We start from the raw sequence: 18,950 nt of genomic DNA, 5'->3' as shown, positions 1-18,950 counted from the left end.
TATAAATATTCGCAGCCTTAATGAGACCTTGAACTCTCCCTCCATAGCAGCTGGCTGCACAGCGGTCATCTCCCCTTGAGTAGGGACGCCTCTCAAGGTTACCGCTCAAGGCTGAGGGATCCCTTACCTGACATCACACATCTATGGGTTGGTAAGTGACATCTTTCTGCATGCATGTAACATTTAGATATGTATAGTAAGCTTACATGATAACCTTTGTATCCCATACCAGCTTTGTGTAGTAAGTAGTACTTACCATCAGTCCATCTGTACTTGCTAAATATTTCACATACCTAAATGTACTGATTAGAGCCTAATAAACTAGCTACTAAATCAGAACTGTATGAGTGTTCTCTGACAACATCAAAACATCTCACTTTTCCTATCACTTCATGGAAAAAGAACTTGAATCCAGCCTTTGTAGTCTCTGAATTTTCTATTTTTCTTGGGCAGCATTTTAATGACAATTATGCAGTAGAAAATACATATTAAGCTCAGTCTCTACACAGCTTGCTTTAATCACCTCTGACTGTCCCATACAGATCAGTAATTGTATTAACAGCAGACAGTAATATGAATATTTTAAAGCACATTCAGGTGCTGTTTATTGAAAATGACCATGTGTTCTAGAAAATACTTGGCTACAAATACCAAGAGTCTTTCTCTAGAGGAAATGAGCAGTTTACTTCATAGACGTATTTTTGTATTATTCTGAAATCTGTCTTCACAACAGGGAGGGAGAGACGCACTGCTATCTGCCTTAATATGCAATCATAAATTGAAATGCCACCACAAAACCATTCACATATGCATCAAGCCTACCAGGAGTATTACAGGAATGAAAGAGAGGGGAAAAAAATACAATGATAAATTAGATTAGTCTTTTGTTCACTGTGTCACATCAGATTCTCTTGAGAAAAAACTTAAAAAATGAACATGTCATGAAATCGGTAGTTTATCAATTCAGCAAACTGAAACACCAAAGAAACCAGACAAATAGTACAATTTTTTTCACCTCTAATGTACAAGATAATTGCCGTAAATCATATGTTTCATTTCTTAATTATTTTGAATAGGGAACAAAGAATGAAATACTAAGGGAAAAAAAAGGGCTGCAATAAAATGAAGTGAGAAGGAAAAATGCTGTACATAAGCAATACTACACAGGCATTTGCCTTCACTTGCTGATAAAATTTGATTCTGTCTGATCCCACAAATGATCCATATCTAGACCTCCCAAGCAGATTCTCTGACATCTGCAAAACTAGCTTGCTACCTGTCACTTTCTAAACAAAAAAGAAACAACAAAAATAGACTAACTACATTCAATTGCCTTCACGTTGCAAGAGCCAACAACACCGTCTGCAGGGCTTAGTTTTGACAATCATACGTTTTCATTATATTTACCAGGCAGCTAAATATGGTAGAGATCTTCATCTGCATCTATGACTAATAGGCAGCAACACAGAGCATGTTTTGTTGCTGCTTTGGAGGAAAAAAAAAAAAAAAAAAAAATCAAAAGAAATTGCAATGCACCTTCAACAAGCTCACATATGTTCCTACCAGAAGCATATTTTCTATCTGGGTTTGGAGCTGTTAGAACCTAAAGCAGCTTTGGATTACGTTTAGGGCATTTTTTTTTTATTCTTTACCTTTAATAGTAAATAATGCCATGGAGTTATGTTTATTTTCCAATGAATCCCATTAAAAAATCATTTCAGAAAGCAGATTTTTCACAGAGAAGCCATAATGTTACAGTTAAATCAGCTATACGTTGAGACAGCTATCAGGCAGGACTGTCGTACTAATCAAATCAAGAGAGGAAAGTACATTTCTTTTTTACTATCTCAATAGAAACACAATTAGCAGAAGATGGGTAATTTCCAACAGCATATGCTGCAAAATCTTCAGCTTCCTTCCTCATAGCTCTAACTATGCAGCTTCCTCATATGCCTTAAAGACCAGCCAACTATATCTTCACTGGTTGCGTTTGTCAGAACCTTTAACAACTTCAAATAATTCAATATTCAGCAGACAAGGTTTGCCGCAGTAGTATTAAAAGTTTTATCAGCTTGAATACAAAACACATGCATCTGAATGATCCCAACAGTTGGCAAAACAACTCTTTGTTTTACACAATACAAGACTCCCATTCACCACCAAAGGGAGCTCGCAAGCAAAACTGTTCTTGATGGCTGCAATAGTAGGTTTGCATGAGTTCCTGGGGACAGACTGCTTCCCAGGCTTCTTTCAACATCAGAATGCCAACCTGATGTTACGCTTCTTTCACGTACACTAAGAATGCAATAGCATACTGTACACAGCGTTCCAAGGGCACTGTCCTCTTATCATTTCTGGGAGCTATGCTCCTTTCAAAGATACAAAAAGACACTAGTGCCAAAGATCTGTAGCAACAGAAACTATGACAAGTCCCAGGAAAGACACAAACATACAAAAAAAACCCATGCACAAACAAAACCACCCCTACCACCTACATTTCCTCACCCCTCTGCTTCCTTAACCAGTGGTCAAATCCAGAAGAGCTAATCCAACACAGCCACTGACTCCAATACAGTTCCAACCTTTTTCGCAACACCAAAGCATTTAATATAGAAAGACATTATATTCTTTAAATATGTTGTGCATATCTTGGGAGCGACCAAAAAAGGGAGAGTCTATAAAATTTATAGGTATGTTTTGGGACAAGAAGTGATACCAATTTCTTTATTTTCCATATTGTTTCTGTAAGAAAATTCTAATTATGAATAGCTCTCTTGTTCATTCTGTGGCATCGTGGAGCACAAACTTCTAGCCAAATCCTTCACCAAGCTATGGAAACTTCAATTGAGGATGAACAACAAGGAAATAGGGTTTTCCTTTGTATTACACTACCGCCTTCTTTAGAGTCACAGTCACAATGCTGCCACTAGTTAAAAGTCTGTGAACTCCACCCCCCCACCAAGTACTGAAATGAGTTTCCTTCCAAGCAGCTATGCAGAGAATTCACAACAATATTTTGTTCAGCAACAGTTATTAAAAAAAAGAAACTACATACAGATTAGTATGAATGACTTAAGAATTATAATATGTTTCATACATAAATAACACAATCTGTACTTCCTACAGACTGAGATAGTGAGATAATGACAGATCTCAGTGACAATACCATCGATGTGGAGAACTCCCTTCAGCATCTATCCCTATGACATGCTGAACTAATGATACTACACTCATTATAAAAGAACGAAAATACCTTTTGCATGATGCTAAATTAAGTAAGAACAAAGAAGTCAACCGGAAACTCAAGTGGCATGGTAAGAAACATGTTTCAAATACAATACAAACCCTAGGAGTATTCCATACAGACACACAGGGCACTATCTATAGCAATTAAAAATAAATCAGAAAACTAAACACGTGAATTATCCCACTGAGAACAGACATGTTCTGTTCCTTAAACAGAATCCTTTCTTCTTTCAAAGGTGAACAGTTATTTTGTTTCTATACCCATCATTTTAAAATGACAATTTACCCATTTCTCTCTGGTAGACTTCAGACAAAGGAAGGCTCTGCAGACTCCCCCACACCTTGCAACCACGGAACTCGTTCCAGGATTGCGCTGTCCCCAGCTCACTCCCTTGAGACTGCATACAACAGCCAGCCACAGAACAGAGAAAATAGTGCTTCCAGTAACATCAGCTTGCATGACTGTCTAATCGCTCAGCAATGTGCCTTTCAGCAGAGAACATTGGATAAAATCGGCTGTTCCTCCAATTATAGGAATCCAAGTCTCTGTATTGTCACAAGAGACCTCTGCAATCTTCTTGGAAGCCAGCTGTAAAACCAAAATGCTGCAGTGGTCCTTCCCGGAATCAGAGGGAGGCTGGAAGGTATGGCCCCACTCCAGTGGACTCACTTGCCTCCCCATTACATGCATTAGAGCAAAGCCATCAACTTTTGTCAGTTATTTTAGTAGAACTGTGTTTTCCCAACCCTTTTAACTACACCATTTGGACTGATTTTCAATAAAGATATACAAGGACTAGTTTTCCCACTCATGGAAAAATCTAGCGTCATCACATTGTTAGGAAAATCACAGCACTGACAAAATCGTACCCACAATTGAGAATTCACATGTTTTTAAGCCGCTCACGTCAAATGGAAAGGATCTTGTGTGCGTAGTTTTGACAAGTCTTAAAACAAGCAAATGTAGTCAAGCGTTTGCTACAGGGCATGATCATTTAAATGAATTTAAAAAAAATAAAAATCAAGCAACTGCTGCCAAGTTAAGTCTTGGCTCTAACTTTTTCTGGAAGTGCTTTGTGGGTAGACAGCTGAATGGATCACTATACAACTTGTGCTGCTGGCATCTAATTATTTCCGTTTTTCTGTTCTTTGGCTGCATATGACAGGTTTGCTTGCACAAGAAATGTCAGTTCTGTAAAAAGGCATCTGTACTGAACAGTGTTTTAACGTTCATTTTATATCATCTGTGCACATTTAAGAAAATACGCCTTTTAGTAAAGCTTCCGCAATTGCAAGTTAGACAAGACAAAAACCTGGTCATAGACTTTAGGTTCCATAGGGGGAAGGTTATTTACTAGACTGCTGTGGCTTTCCAGAGGACCAGTCTATTTCACTGAAATTCAAATACTGTAAAACAAACTGTTCTAGGTTTGGCCTCCAGTCTGAGGGGTAATTAGATCTCCAAAGAGTTTTGAAGAAGTACTTGAAGGTGAAGAAATAAAGATAGTAATAGCTTCTCTGTACAAACTTTATCCTTGAGGAGAAATGATTGAATTCACAGATACACAAACCTTTGTCTGAATGCCAGTTATCCAGAGCTTGTGCTAGGATATGAATAACAAATATAAAATAATGTGAAATTAAGACACCTTTTCATCTAAAGGAATGATTTAGTATAAACACAGCTTTCTTAATGTCTTCCACCTTGTCATATATGCTATGGAACACTGGACAAATACACAGATATCCACCTACAGCTTTCAACAGTCTTTCCACAGACAAAGGCATAGAGAAGCACCAAACTAAAATGCTCTTAATCCCCTTTTAAAGGGTGTGCACATTAAATATCTAGTTGGTCAAAAGTTATGCAATATGAGTACTTCTCAGCAAAATACTGGCTTTATTAGAATCTAGGCCCTCTGAGAAAATGGAGGTGACTAACAAAGCTAAATGTATTTGCAGCTCTTCTGAATCAGACCTGTCCCTGAAAATGGAATCTAATATTCAAGAACTCTGGAATTGAATTAGGAAGGTTAGGGTTTAGAACTATTTTCTTTGAGAAAAGCACTAAACAACCTTGTGACACATAGAGCCCAGACATTACTCATCATTTGCTCCTTACATTAAAAAAAAAAAAAAAAATCATCATCTGTCTCTCCTGAAGATGACAGTAATTCTCTTCAAAACAACAGAAGAGCCCACACATCCTTTTGTCTTACAAAATTTTAGGCGTACTAGGAAAAAAGGACCTTCCTTTGGTGTTCCATTATTTAAACGCAAACATTAGTAGAAACAGATAAAAAAAAAAATCCAAAAACCTCTGTTGCTTTGAGAGCAAGAGAGTCATCTGTCAAGAACCAAACACAGTATTCTGTTTGAGTGTGCCATCGATTAGAAGGCTGACATTAAAATATTGTCATTATTTTATCTCGTTCTTTATACACATTGGGGGCATGCTTGCTTTAACTGTAACGGCACAAAACTTTCCATTGTCTGATATAGCTTTTATTTTGTTTCTGTAAGTAGTTGAGTTTTTCTCTATCTTGTTTCTCTAGTGAAATGAATATGCATTAAACTACTTAATAGATCTTGGTCACATTTTCCATCAAACATACAGATATGAAATAACAGGGTTTAGAAATGAAAATGACTAGAGCCTTAGAAAGATTCTGTCTGACAAAAGCTTGAAAAGACTAGGATTATCTGTTCTATGATTAAGATGAATGGAGCAACATAGAATAACATACAGTATAGAGAAAGTGTTATTAAAAGGTTAATAGCCGTGTCTAACAAGAGGAAAAAAAGACATCAAAGGACAAAAAAAGACAACACGTTTAACGCTCATAGGAACGTTGTTAGTATTCCAACATCGGCCTTTGCAGAACACATAACAGATGCCCAGAATGCACCAAGTTGCAGAATAGAATTATGCTTTTACAGTGATATTGAAGACCTCCTCTGCAAGATGTTTCCAGTTGTAATTTTTTTTTTTTTTCAGAGCAGAAAATCCTTCAAGAACCAGTGTAGGTAGAAACTGCCCCTACTGGAAAATCATGCTTTTATCATCCAAGACAAGACATCTGGAGTGAGCTGCTGCCAGATATAGGGAAGTGGACTGGATGGTTGACAGATCTAGTTAGGCATAGCACTTCAGATGTGACAAAATAAAGTTACTGCTTTGTATTGCACTAAATCCACACTGACTGTGGTAGTAGTGTATTTTCACACCTTTCAGAAGTTATCTTGAAGAACTATTCTTTTCAGAGCAGCCACTGTAAATTATTTAATACCACTGATACACAATAAGCACAGCAGCAGTACAGGATGCTTAGCACCTTTTAGTATCAGATCCTTGGTACACTTACTGAAGATGCTCAGGAAAGCTACTTTAGGACTGAATAACACTGCAATAAGATACTTTCAGTTTTCTGAGTACCTCACAGCTGTTAGATAAAGGATTGCTCTTATGAGCATATCAGTAAGGTGCACAGACACATCTACAGAAACTACAGGGGAATAATAGGTCTTATCAGCTTTTTTGTCTTTCCTTTATTAAACAGCTAATAATATTCCAGACTATATGACTTCCATACTGAGTCCACTCAGTGAGGAGTTATAAGCATTTTTTTTTTTTTGAACAATTACACACTGTTCATTATTTTCCTTTGACTAATACGTACATATCACCTCTTGCACTTTAACAATGCTCAGTTTGTTAAGCTTCAACATATTACCACCAGCCAGGTCTATTTTCCCCAGACTGCAATAGGAGCTGCCACTGTTAGATTGGTTTAATTCTTTTACCCATGCCATTCCAACAGCTTACTGACATTCTGGCAAATACTATCATCCTTAAGGCTAGTCAAGTTAAAACCAAAATAATCAGGAAGCACAAAATATACAAAGAAATATTAATAAAGATTTCTAATACTGTGCAGAATTATAATTTTCTTTAAACAAATGGATTAGCTGATGGATTTGGAGGCACAATTGGAAACACTCTACAAAAGACACTCAGCACAGCTAATAACACCTTACATGAAGAAGAACATCCAAAGCTAAATTGATATGACAATCACAGATACAGTTATTTCCCACATATCTGGACACATGCTCACACATCCGTTATGTGAAAAGTATATTAAAGAACTTCCAGGCTGCTCTTCCCTGAAGGTTTCAAAAATATGTAAATGAAATCATTCATAACTCATAATAAATGTACTAGTCGGGGGGGGAAGGGGGGGGGGGATAAATAAAAAAACAAGGCTTAGTAAGACAAAAGGCTTAAGGGTATACTGGGGGCCAGGGAGCTGTGTCTGAAACCAAAATTTGAGGAGCCCCAATAGTCACCACATTATAAATCCAGACCCACACTTTTAAACAGAGTGGAATTGTTTGCTACATTTTAGAGACAGAATTCCTAAAAAGACACCTCTTGAGTTTCTGAACTAGCTTTCTAGCCACCACTCTCTCCAGCAGGCATAATCACTCATGCGAGGCTACGCTGTAGCTAAATGTTATGCATTCTGTTTAAACTAAAGAGAAAACCAGTATCTGTAAGAACAGCAAAACCAAAACACTAAAGTATCATAAAGGGAGTATTTCAGGAGCAGGAGAGTTCAGGACTAGAAATTTTCTGCAATCTCAATTTACCTGAGCGTACAAAAGCATTCAACAATCCTCAGTTCATGTGCTAGATAGAGTAGTGCAATACTGATACGGACTAGGGCTTCACGTCCAACGACAAAACTTCTTAAGTTCTGACATAAACAGCATGTTTTTAACAGAAATGCCTTCCAAGTGAAAATATTCTATTTACAGTGTAAATCAGAGGCTGTTCACACTCACAGCTTAACAGCCACTAGAGTAAGGGTACAAAGCAAAGCGTGAACATCACTGCATCTCAACCACAGGTACGCATGTAGATCATACTCACAGGCCCATGACAAAACTCTGGCCTCTCCTATATTCAAATTGCTAAATTGGACACACAGATTAGATTTTGCTCAATATACCATTGTTTTATACAACAGTACATGAGAAACGTACTGTAAACAAGAACCTAAAACTGAGCAATCCGTGTGAGCAGTACTCTTCAGCCGAGATCAATCTACTCCTGCTTAAGACTTAGACACCATTCCAATTTGAACTATCTAGGAACAAGGACGGATGCCAACACAGGAACAGACAAAAATACGAACTTGAACCACAGAAGCATAAATCAATTTAACACCTAGCCTCAGTATCTGGGGACAGATTCTTCTGTTTAATGCATATGCACTTTGGCTGCCATAAAATAAGGGGGAAAAATGATTTTGTGCATAAGTTAGTAGGGTCAGAGAATCTCAATTGTAGGTAGAATTTGTCTGCTAAAGATTTGTAACAGAAAAAGATAAAAATCAAAGCTTGCTAATTGAATATTTGGAAGAAAGTCTCCCATTACAATTGAGGACAAAATTGGCTCTACAGAAACAAGAGCTGTAGGCATGATACTCAGCTGATAGGAACTGTGCTTAATGCAGCTACACCAAAACACATCCACCACTTATCTGACTCTGACTCTAGTGCCTTCTAGGTCTTATACCAGTGAAGGCAAACCATAGGTGAGGGCAAGCAGGCTGGTAACTCTGTCCTCTAAATAAAGCCCTGCCTACAGAATCGCTTGGTAAGACACTGGACAACATCATGCCATTGACATTTATAGGAATGGAGGATTTAACTCCTGACTGCATTTCTTTGGTAATTAAACATCCTTTTTAAAAGGACTCCATACTTGTATTCAATACAAAGCACCACCAGAATTTATATCTCTTTCAGTGTGTGAAGAAGAATATAAGAACTACAGCTACAAGAGGAACCTGAGAGAGAGTAAACATTATATTTACAACACTTCTGCCTTCAGTCATGCACTGTAACATGCAATGCAGATGCATAGTTATAAATATCCACAGTAACCAAAGATAATTTAAACTCTAGAGTAGTACGTATGTATATCACGTCCAATTGAACTTATTCCTGAAATCAGTACTGAGTTGTAAATGACACGGGATTTGTGTTTTGTTGAGAAGCATTTTCTTCTCTTCTGAGAAAAACACTAAGCCTTGTTTATTCTCATTTTATTGTACTTCCTCAGAAGTCTATTTCAAAGATTGCCTGTATCAAACAATAAAGTGGAAGCTTTATTTCCACTAATACACAAATAATATATTTTAATGATTTTTTTCCTTTTGTATCTATTGAAGAAAAAGCCAAAACCAAATGACAATTACCACAGCAAGCAAAAAATTCTGTCCAACCAGAGCGCTCCAAAACAGTACAAGCTAGCAATTGTTTGTGTAAAGAACAATGTATCTTTCTACAGTGTAAGCTCATTAAAAATGCACTTGGGAGGCCTGTTTCTGAATCGGAACTAATATGCAAGGTGATTTTGTTATCAGCCAGCACCGCCTGGGACACCCTAATCCTTTACTTCATCAGAACAGAGATAATGAGCTGCAATTACAGAAATAAACAATTTAAAAAAATTGCTAATGACAGGGTGAATATAGGGAGTGATCTGCAGTTTTTATCAGAATAATTTTTGAGTAAAATCATCTTCTGTGAGAGGCTACTGAACATACTAAAAACCCAAATCAGATATTTGGCCTTCTCTGATCATTACAGTAACAAGGAAATGCATACGATGCTTTGCATCACTTAAGTCCCACTTGAGTTTTACTTTTAATCACCTGCTGCATTTCCCCTACTCTTCCTAAAATTGCTGCAAACTGGTAAAAACAAACTCGCAAAGTTTGGTAACAGATGGTACGAGAAATGTGGTATCTCATATATGCATGAAAGCAAGAATTTAGTCAGTTCTGTCATTTAGTTAAACAACAACAAAAACCCTATGAGAACATGACTCACTATGATTCTGAAAAATGGTTACTGTTGAAGCTATAAATGAGAATATATTCTTAAGTTTCCTTGAAACCTAATAAATAGTCAAATACAACCATCCAATCCCATATAGAAATTCCTGAATTTAAAACAGAGAGGCCTTGCAGAGGGATCTAGATAGATTGGAGCACTGGGCAGTCATCAATGGCTTGAAATTTAACAAGAACAAATGCTGGATTCTGCATCTGGGATGGAGTAACACTAGGCACAAGTATAAACTGGGAGAGGAGTGGCTGGAGAGTGGTGCTGCAGGAAGGGATCTGGGGGAGCTGGCTGGCAGCAGGCTCAACAGGAGTCAGCAGCGTGCCCTGGCAGCCGACACGGCAAACCATGTCCTGGGGTGCATCAAAGACAGTAAAACCAGGCGATCAAAAGAGGCGATTATCCCACTGCATTCAGGGGTGGTGTGGCCTTGAGTATTGTGTGCAGTTCTGGGCCCCACAATTGAAGAAGGATGTGAAGGTCCCTGAATGCGTCCTGAGGAGGCAACAAAGCTGGTGAAAGGGCTGGAAGGCACGTCCTGTGAGGAGCGGCTGAGGGCTTTGGGCTCGTCTAGTTTGGAGAAAAGGAGGCTGAGGGGCGACCTCATGGCTCTCTACGGCTTCCTGAGGAAGGGAAGTGGAGAGGGAGGTGCGGATCTCTTCTCCCTGGGATCCAGGGATAGTACGCACAGGAATCGTTCAAAGCTGTATCAGGGGAGGTTCAGACTGGACATTGGGAAGCATTTCTTTACTGAGAGGGTGCTCAAACATTAAAACAGACTTCCTAGAGAGGTGATTGATGCCCCAAGTATTTAGGAGGCACTAGGACAATGCCCTTGATAACATGCTTTAACTTTTGGTCAGCCCTGAGGTGGTCAGGCAGTTGGGCCAGATGATTGTTGGAGGTCCCTTCCAACTGAACTGTTCTATTCTACTATGCTTTTGGGGAATAAAGCAACAGTACTTCAAATCCCCATGTAAGAAGATAACCACACAGTGGTCAATACTTGTCTTCTAAAGTTTCTTCTTGTCATCCATGTTTTACATTCCACGCTTACATCCTTCTTCAGAATTCAGGCAGACTATTTTACCAACTGCAGCACTTAAAGACCACCGCCAGAATCACTTCCTCATACTGCCAGTATGGGGAACATAAAACCACAATAGAATAAAAGCAATCCTCAACTAGTATCTAGATATTCCACTGCTGTTTTTAAATATAGGATAATTGTTATCTTTGCAGCCATTTAAGGAATACGAATCAGGACTTCACACCTCTAGTCACTGTTTCTGACAGTTGACAGCCACTGTTACTTTCTGTTAGACTGCCTATCCGTACACCCCAGCATGACAGAAGCATCTTCAACTTATTCAATCTTTTCTCTTTTAGGCATTCATAAGTAACAAACTTTTCAATATCCCGTTGCTGAGTCCAGCTTTCAGCACATATCTGCCACAATTTTTGGATGTACTAGGCAAGTAAGGAGACCATTTAGTGAGAGAGGAAAAAGAAAAATCATCTTCTACTGTTACTTTACACCAACTCCAAACCTTAACCCAAACTACTGTGACAGTGCTTCTATTATCCCCTCCCTATCTCTCCCAGATTCAATTGCTTCCCCCTTCTTCCAAACATGTAATTAACTGATAAATCCATCCTCTCCGATCTTCTTGAAAATAAGAATTTTCTGCATAGAGAGACCACCTTCACATGCAGAAATCAGAGTGAATTACCTAGTTCTCTCCATACATTCTGGCCTGACACTTCATAAAATACCACAGGAAAACAAACACATGCCTATTCTCTGAAATACTAGAGAAAAACAGCTAAATTTTATCTATGCACAAGCAATGTCACCCCAATTAGAACTTTTCCTGAAACCTGACTCTCAGCTCCCTCCATCTATACTAGAAGGTTTTCCCCTCTTAAGAACACTTATCTCTGAATTAAGCTGGATCTTTCCCCCCTCAAGAAGGACAATTTTTCCCTTCATTCTCATTTATTTGTTAGCATTAGAAGTCTGCTGCTTTTAAAATGCATCTCTGCTAAAATTCTGACACAGTACTGAAGTTTAAATGATAGAATTCCTAAGCAATTTCCTGCCAAAGATTCATATCAACTGTTCTCCCTTGCGTCTTATGCAATACCATAAACTTAACGCTAAACAAAGAAAACAGCAAGGAAAAGCAGTTTGAAGTTAGAACAGTGATCCCGCTGTCTCTCCAAGACATCAAAGCACATGATGCAGCTGTTCATAATGGGCAAGCGCTCAAGGGAACATGTGAGCTTGTGCCTGAATTTGATTAATTGGAAATGACATCACGATTTATAACACAATTTTCCAATTCTAAAGCAGTAATCTACAATGAATTAGACAAGGCTCATATAGGACCTGCTTAGCTTTTAATTGGAAATAACTGCACTGTCATCTTTCCCCTTTTCTGCTTTTTCCATGCAAAAGAGAAGAAAATACGGGAAAGAAAAAAGGAAAATGTGACCTCTTATGACAGAAAATGGAAAGAGCAAGTCAGAGCTTCAGAGGTTAAAATTAACACTCAAATGATGAAAATATGCTATAAACAAGAATAATAGTATACAAGTGGTTGATATCAAAGCCTTCCATTACAATGGAAATGCACTGTAAATGCATGAAGACATGATTTTTCTACTTCATCTGTCATGAACATTCATGCTATGCCTTTTTTTTTTTTTAATTAGAAGGAAAAACCTACACCAAACAAACATTAACTTGAGTTGCCTCCAGAGTCATAAATTGAAATCTCAAAGTCAAACACATTTCTGATGCAATTCCACATGCCCAGGAATCAGGAGATTCTTGATTCTTGGTACTATCTTCTCCACACCTACATGATCTCATCAGCAGTAATTGCATCCCTCGAGGTGCTCCAAGGGACCACTCTGCCAAGTTGTACATTTAAGAAAATATTCACATCACCTAACACAGCAGCTCGAACTACTAGCCAAAGGTCCCCAGACTTCCCAGACAGTGGAATGGGAGAGGTTTCTTCACAGTATTCAGAGTACTTAAGTAACCATCTGTCTGATTCCACACTTTAAATTGCCTTCTAAAGGCTTTTACCACTCTTCCCCAATTCTGCAGTAGAAAAATCCACTAGCTGAGGTAGGCAGAGTAACTAGTTCACTCATACACGCTTACCGCTGTTTCTCTACAATCTGTGTATTTGTGGCCTTTAGGACCTTCTGTACTGTCTGACCACAGTGTGAACACTATAAGGCAGACACCTCAAGGGCACTTACTTGCCACAAGAAACAAATTCATAAGGCACAAATACTCTTATCTGCACTCCATCTATAGCAGACCACACCGCTACACCAATGATGTTAAACTCAGTGTCAGTTTCTTTTAATTTGCAGAGGATGAGAATTACCTGTCATTTACACTTACTCACAAAATAAAAAAAAAAGAAACCAAGCAGTAAACTTTCACATTGCCACAGAAATAAAATACAATGATCGAAGTAACACAAGAATCAAGTCTAAATTAATAGCCACCTTGAAAAAAGCCACAAACAAATAAAACCAAACCACAGTACAGTACACAAATGTGCCATTACTGTAAACGGGCACACACATTGCCCACTGATTCACATGCCCTTTATTCAACTGCTCATTTTTTAAAAATAGTAGGCATCTCTAGCCTTTAACAACTCCTTTCTTCATGAGATAATCATCTCCATTACAGAGTTCCTTGCTACTGCCCTGTGTCACATTAAAAAAAATGCAAATCGTACTATGAGAATTATGCATAACTCACAGAACTCATTGTACTTCTCGCCCATTCTTATTTTATTCACTCTTTTTCAATCTATTTAACATTCAGGTTGAATTGTTTGGGGACTTTTTATACATGCTATCCATCTCAACAGCAGGACTCAGCTCAACAGCACAGAAGTTTGCTTCTAACAACAAGGAAGGACTTAACTGTTCTGTTTTTCTAACAGGGAGGACATATGCAAAGCCTGCTTCCAAAATTCTTTCCCTTGCAAATTTATAAGCATAGTATTTTCCATCTGTTTTCAAAGAATGTCAGATAATAAATTACCATTCCACCTTCTGTTCTGGAAAACAGACCTTGTACTCATCGTCCACCCCTCCGCCCCCCATGTCTCTACCAACCTCCGTCATCAGTCCTGATTGATTATCCCAACAGAACAAATCAAACAGACCTAGATACGCTTCAGTAAATTTCCCCTTTTTAGGCCGATTTACAATTAGATTTGTGATGTGTCCAAAGAACAGCAGGCATCCGGTCCCTATCAGCCTCAGACAACAGACAGAGACTATTCCCAAGCACTCGTAGCCACGCTTGATATGATAAAGTTATTAACAATGCATTTATACAGTCGTATCTACAACAGTAATACCAAAATTTCAAATTGCTAAACAATATGCAGCAAACGACACAGAAATTGTGAAGAAGAGAAAAAAATGGCAATGGAAAAAAGTCACTAGGAAATATACTGATTATAACCCAGAAGGGTAATACATTTTCACAAATCCTGTAAAATCTTTATTTAGTAACGTATGCCTGAATAAGACTCAAACAATTAATATTTTATCAGCTCATACCTTTTATATACTGTCTGAAAACACTATGTATGTTGTGGGATTTTTACAGCGTTTAATTACGTGCCATTTTAATTCACAGGAAAATCCTTACATCATTAAAACAAAGCTACACTAATAACGAAAACTGAACCACTTGGACAAGTGTAAGATTCAAAGCCATGACATCACCGACTGTCTCCTCACAAAGCGTTACATTCTTAGAGCACGTAAATTTATGCAAAAATTAATGGCATCAAGAGGAAAAAAAAAGATTTTTAAAAAACCCTGTCAATTTCACTGGAAGGAGTCTATGTAGATAGCAGGGTGCTATGCCTGGTGAAAGATAACTGTAATTATGTATTAGGAGCCAGACTAACAATTGAATCTACAGTTTAAAAGAAAAATAAACAAACAAACAAAAAAACCCAACAAACCCTAAACCAGACAAAGAATATCAGCACATAAATCAAACTGTTTCATGGTACTTAGAACATAAATGCCTGAAGGCAGATTGCCAACTGAACAAAAACGTGTTTCAATTCCCTCATGTGCATCACCGTAGTGTCTTGTCTGATTAAGCCACTGTCCGTGCAAACATCTTGATACAGGTTTTGAAGAGTTACAGCCTTGTCATTTGGGTTTTAAACCTGCCCTTGCCCCATCTCATGAATAACTTCAAGCAAAGAGCTGGCTGGTACTGGAGTAAGATTTGAGAACCTGAAAACTGGTTTCAGATGTGAAACTCCTTTTTCAGTACTATGGAAAACCCCTATGGCAGACAGGAGGAGACAAAGCCACCAGCTGTTGGAAAAGTGCATTGACCTATCCCAACAGCACAGCAAGCCCCCGGGGAAATACACAGTTCAGTGGGCAGCTGCCATAAGTTCTATACACAACTCCAAAAAGTACAACTGAAGGATCGGAAACCTGGCAGTATAAACCATTCAATATCTACAATACTGATAAATGGCTGGAGATTTACTATCAGATTTTAAACTTCTCTGAGACTCCAGGTTCTCCTGAAAGACCTCATCCCTTCAAATACAGGTCAGACAGAAAGCAGATATTGTCAGTGGCAAAATGGGGAGTCTGTTTTCTTTGGAAGACGACTTACTTACAAATCACTTGCCAGGAAGACACAAGAAATGCATAGCCTTTACTTTATGGAGGAAGGGAAACTAGAGATGGACCTGTACATACTCTGTAAGCAGAAGAGCAAGAGCTCTCGAGTTCAGACAAACATCCTAAGACAAGCTCCATTTCTCTTGTGCGGCACCAGATTGAAACACCCACCAGTTCTGGATTCAAAGTCAACAGAGGCAAAACTGCAACACTGCTTATAGCCCCCCTCCCCCCCCAGCTTGATGGAAAACAAGATTAGATGAAGAAAATAAAGTACTGTTTGGTAGAACAAAGCCTTATTCAAAATTTATTCTCATAATAGCATCCTAAAAATCTCCTCTGTTGGCTTGAAACCAAGATCCACGAGAGACTCATGCATTTACAACGCCATCAAAGGCACTATTTGATGGCACAGACAATGCAGGAAAAAAGACAAGAGAGATTAAGTTACTGCATGCCCTCCTCAACCACTAGCTCTACTGAGCTAACTAGCTAATTTTCTACCCTGCCACAACTGTAATCAGCAGAACACCTACAGCTTTTGCAGACGAAGTTCTCTGTCCCAGCTATACAGTCTATACCAACTGCAAAGGCAAGTTTCTTCCCAGCAAGCCAAAAATGGTCAACTGCTAACTGAGTCAAAGACTACTCCAAATGTCCTTCTCAGAATAACATTTTCAAGGGTGGCAAGGGAACATACCAGTCTAGCTCCCCTGATTAGGCTGTCATCTTTGTACAGTGCCCGTAGAGCTTGGCTCAGCACGATACAGAGGATCTTTGTTGGCAATTCTGTGTGTATCAACTTTACAAAAATAACTGTCACGGCCATTTCTACCCCTAGTGCTGGAATAAAATAGGCTCATGTCATATCCAATGCCCTTCAGCACTATCATGTTGAAATCATTTTGATGCTAACCAAAGCTAGTACTTGTATGATCATAATCTGCCAGAAATACTCTTTCCTTCTCCTTATCAGACCAAGTTTCTGAATGCTGAGATGTTTTGAGACACTATTATGGAAAACCCAGCTGTCCATCAAACGCTGCCTGCACCAATCCATCAGACCAGTTTCTTGTCTTTAACATCAGCAGAGGACGTTTAAGCAAAGAGGATAAAAAAACTAGGCAAGTACTTCTTCTGGTATATCTTCCCAGTTCTAAATATTTTGAAAATATGCTTATGATTTGCTTATCCCATCCAAAATATCAGTTCATTACTCCACTCCAAAAGCACGGGGTCACGAAGGATACCATACATGTATACACAAGATAAATAGATAAGTATTACTGATCTTCATCATCTTATTTATGCTTCCTATTCCAAAACTAAAAATCTCCCACCATAATTCACAAGCAAGCAACTTTATCAACAGAACAATAAATTAGTGCCACCTAGTGGAGTTCAAAATGTTAACCTGGACCAGAGCTTTCAAATCATACCTGCCTTTTACTGCACTGTCCTTAATTTATGACCTCTACAAACATCTAAATGAAATGAAAGCAGAAACAACTCAACAGATCCTCCCTGCAGTGCACACAGCTGATCAAATACGTCAATCAGTATAGCATGCACTTAAGTTTTCCTCAACTTCTAGAAATCAGCAGAAGAAACGAAGGAAGACCAATACATGTCTTCAAGATCAGCAGAAACTCATCTTTAGAGCTATTGAGCATGCAGCCAATAGCTCTGCAGTTACAATAAATATGGGCCAAAAATTAACAGAAATGTTCAGCATAATGGAAAAAAAAAATATTGCATCAATTTATAACTATTTTTCCAGCAGTTTTGAAAAATAAGAATGCACAGAGAGGTTTAACATAGTGATATCATCGCACCTTATTAAAAAATAAAATTACTATTACTGTATGATTATGTATTTCTCTGTTTCAGCCCCTCTGCAAGGGCACCAAGATAATTTATCTGCTATACGAAAGTAAAAACTATTACCATTAATCCACCCAGCTGTAAATTAATTCAAGCCAACATTTACATGAGCTTCCCGACTTCTGTTAAGTATTAGGATTGTTGCTCTATGCCCAGTAGGCTGAGAACGCTAAGTCTAACTAACACGGCACATTATCTTTGTTAACACTAATGTTCAGAATTGGTTCGAAACATGTACAAAGAAATATCGTTATCCCACGTTCCTAATGCATGAGGAAAGCAAGGTGACCAGCCTTTCCCAGTATTCTTCACACAGGACATGAAAGAAATACAATGCAGAAAAAAACCCCAAACCATTCTAGATCTTTTGCCTTACTTCTCTTAACAACTGCCTCTTAAAAAACAAATACATCTCAAAACATTATATCACTTCTAAGGCTAGCTGCACAAAAACATCCAATAGTATGCAAGCGCCATGTCCCAAATGAGGAAAAAAGTAAATCAGATGATGTAATGTAGTCTTCCAATGTCTAGCATATAATACAAAGCAGCAGCATAATTAAAACTACCCCCATTTCACTGGGCTTGCTTACAATTACAGGAATTGGAAGCAAGACAGGAATCTGGTATTAGATATGCTGTCCAAAGTATCCTGTAAGATAACAGGACCAGATCTCACCTATAAAAATGGAAGGCAACTACAAGGACATTTGTCTAGCAACCAAAGATGAAAGTGCTTTTCTGTCTCAGGAGTAACAAACTGAACACAGTCCAAAGAAAACAGGAGCACATACCACAATTTAAATCAAAAAGATCATCATTTGTGGTAACGAAATTCCAGGCTTTTAGATAGGCACAAAATACAATTATTTCACTTTCTATTGTTAAAATACCAGTTCTGGTTTTTATGCGATTATAAGCAGGAGTACATCTGGAGCCATAATGCAGTGTTAGCACACCATCATTTTTAACAAAAATAGGAGCCATGGGTGAATTAGTTGGCACTAGAATTGATCAGCAAGATAAAGTTATTTACAGAGAAATGCAAAAATAATGATAATTTCCTTGAGAAGAACCCATGGAACCAACCACCCATTCCTTTCTGTTGGTGTAAGCTATGCATTCTTTTCTCATGTCCCCACATTTTATTCCTTTTGCAAAGGTACAGAAGACTACAAACACAAAGT

At 38.2% G+C, this 18,950-nt stretch overlaps 1 protein-coding gene and 1 long non-coding RNA gene across 8 annotated transcripts in view; one reads left to right on the top strand and one right to left on the bottom strand.

Moving 5' to 3' along the window:
- The window catches only part of NCAM1 (neural cell adhesion molecule 1), a 147,431-nt gene that overhangs the window by 115,061 nt on the left and 13,420 nt on the right, over positions 1–18,950 (bottom strand). The gene's annotated exons all lie outside the window — the stretch shown is intronic.
- Positions 41–7,180, top strand: LOC148055003 (uncharacterized). 2 transcript variants are annotated; one of them, XR_015706050.1, is made up of 4 exons: positions 41–151; positions 3,127–3,314; positions 3,550–3,890; positions 6,245–7,180. It is a non-coding gene; the product is annotated as an uncharacterized LOC148055003 (long non-coding RNA). The 2 variants fall into 2 exon arrangements; XR_015706049.1 differs by lacking the exon at positions 6,245–7,180 and having other exon boundaries at positions 3,550–4,285.

Source organism: Nipponia nippon, unplaced genomic scaffold, assembly GCF_047370975.1.
Source record: "Nipponia nippon isolate SJK-2023a ecotype South Korea unplaced genomic scaffold, ASM4737097v1 scaffold_28, whole genome shotgun sequence".
Taxonomy (NCBI): domain Eukaryota; kingdom Metazoa; phylum Chordata; class Aves; order Pelecaniformes; family Threskiornithidae; genus Nipponia; species Nipponia nippon.
The sequence above is the reverse complement of the archived record's forward strand: the minus strand, read 5'-3'. Positions and strand labels throughout refer to the sequence as shown.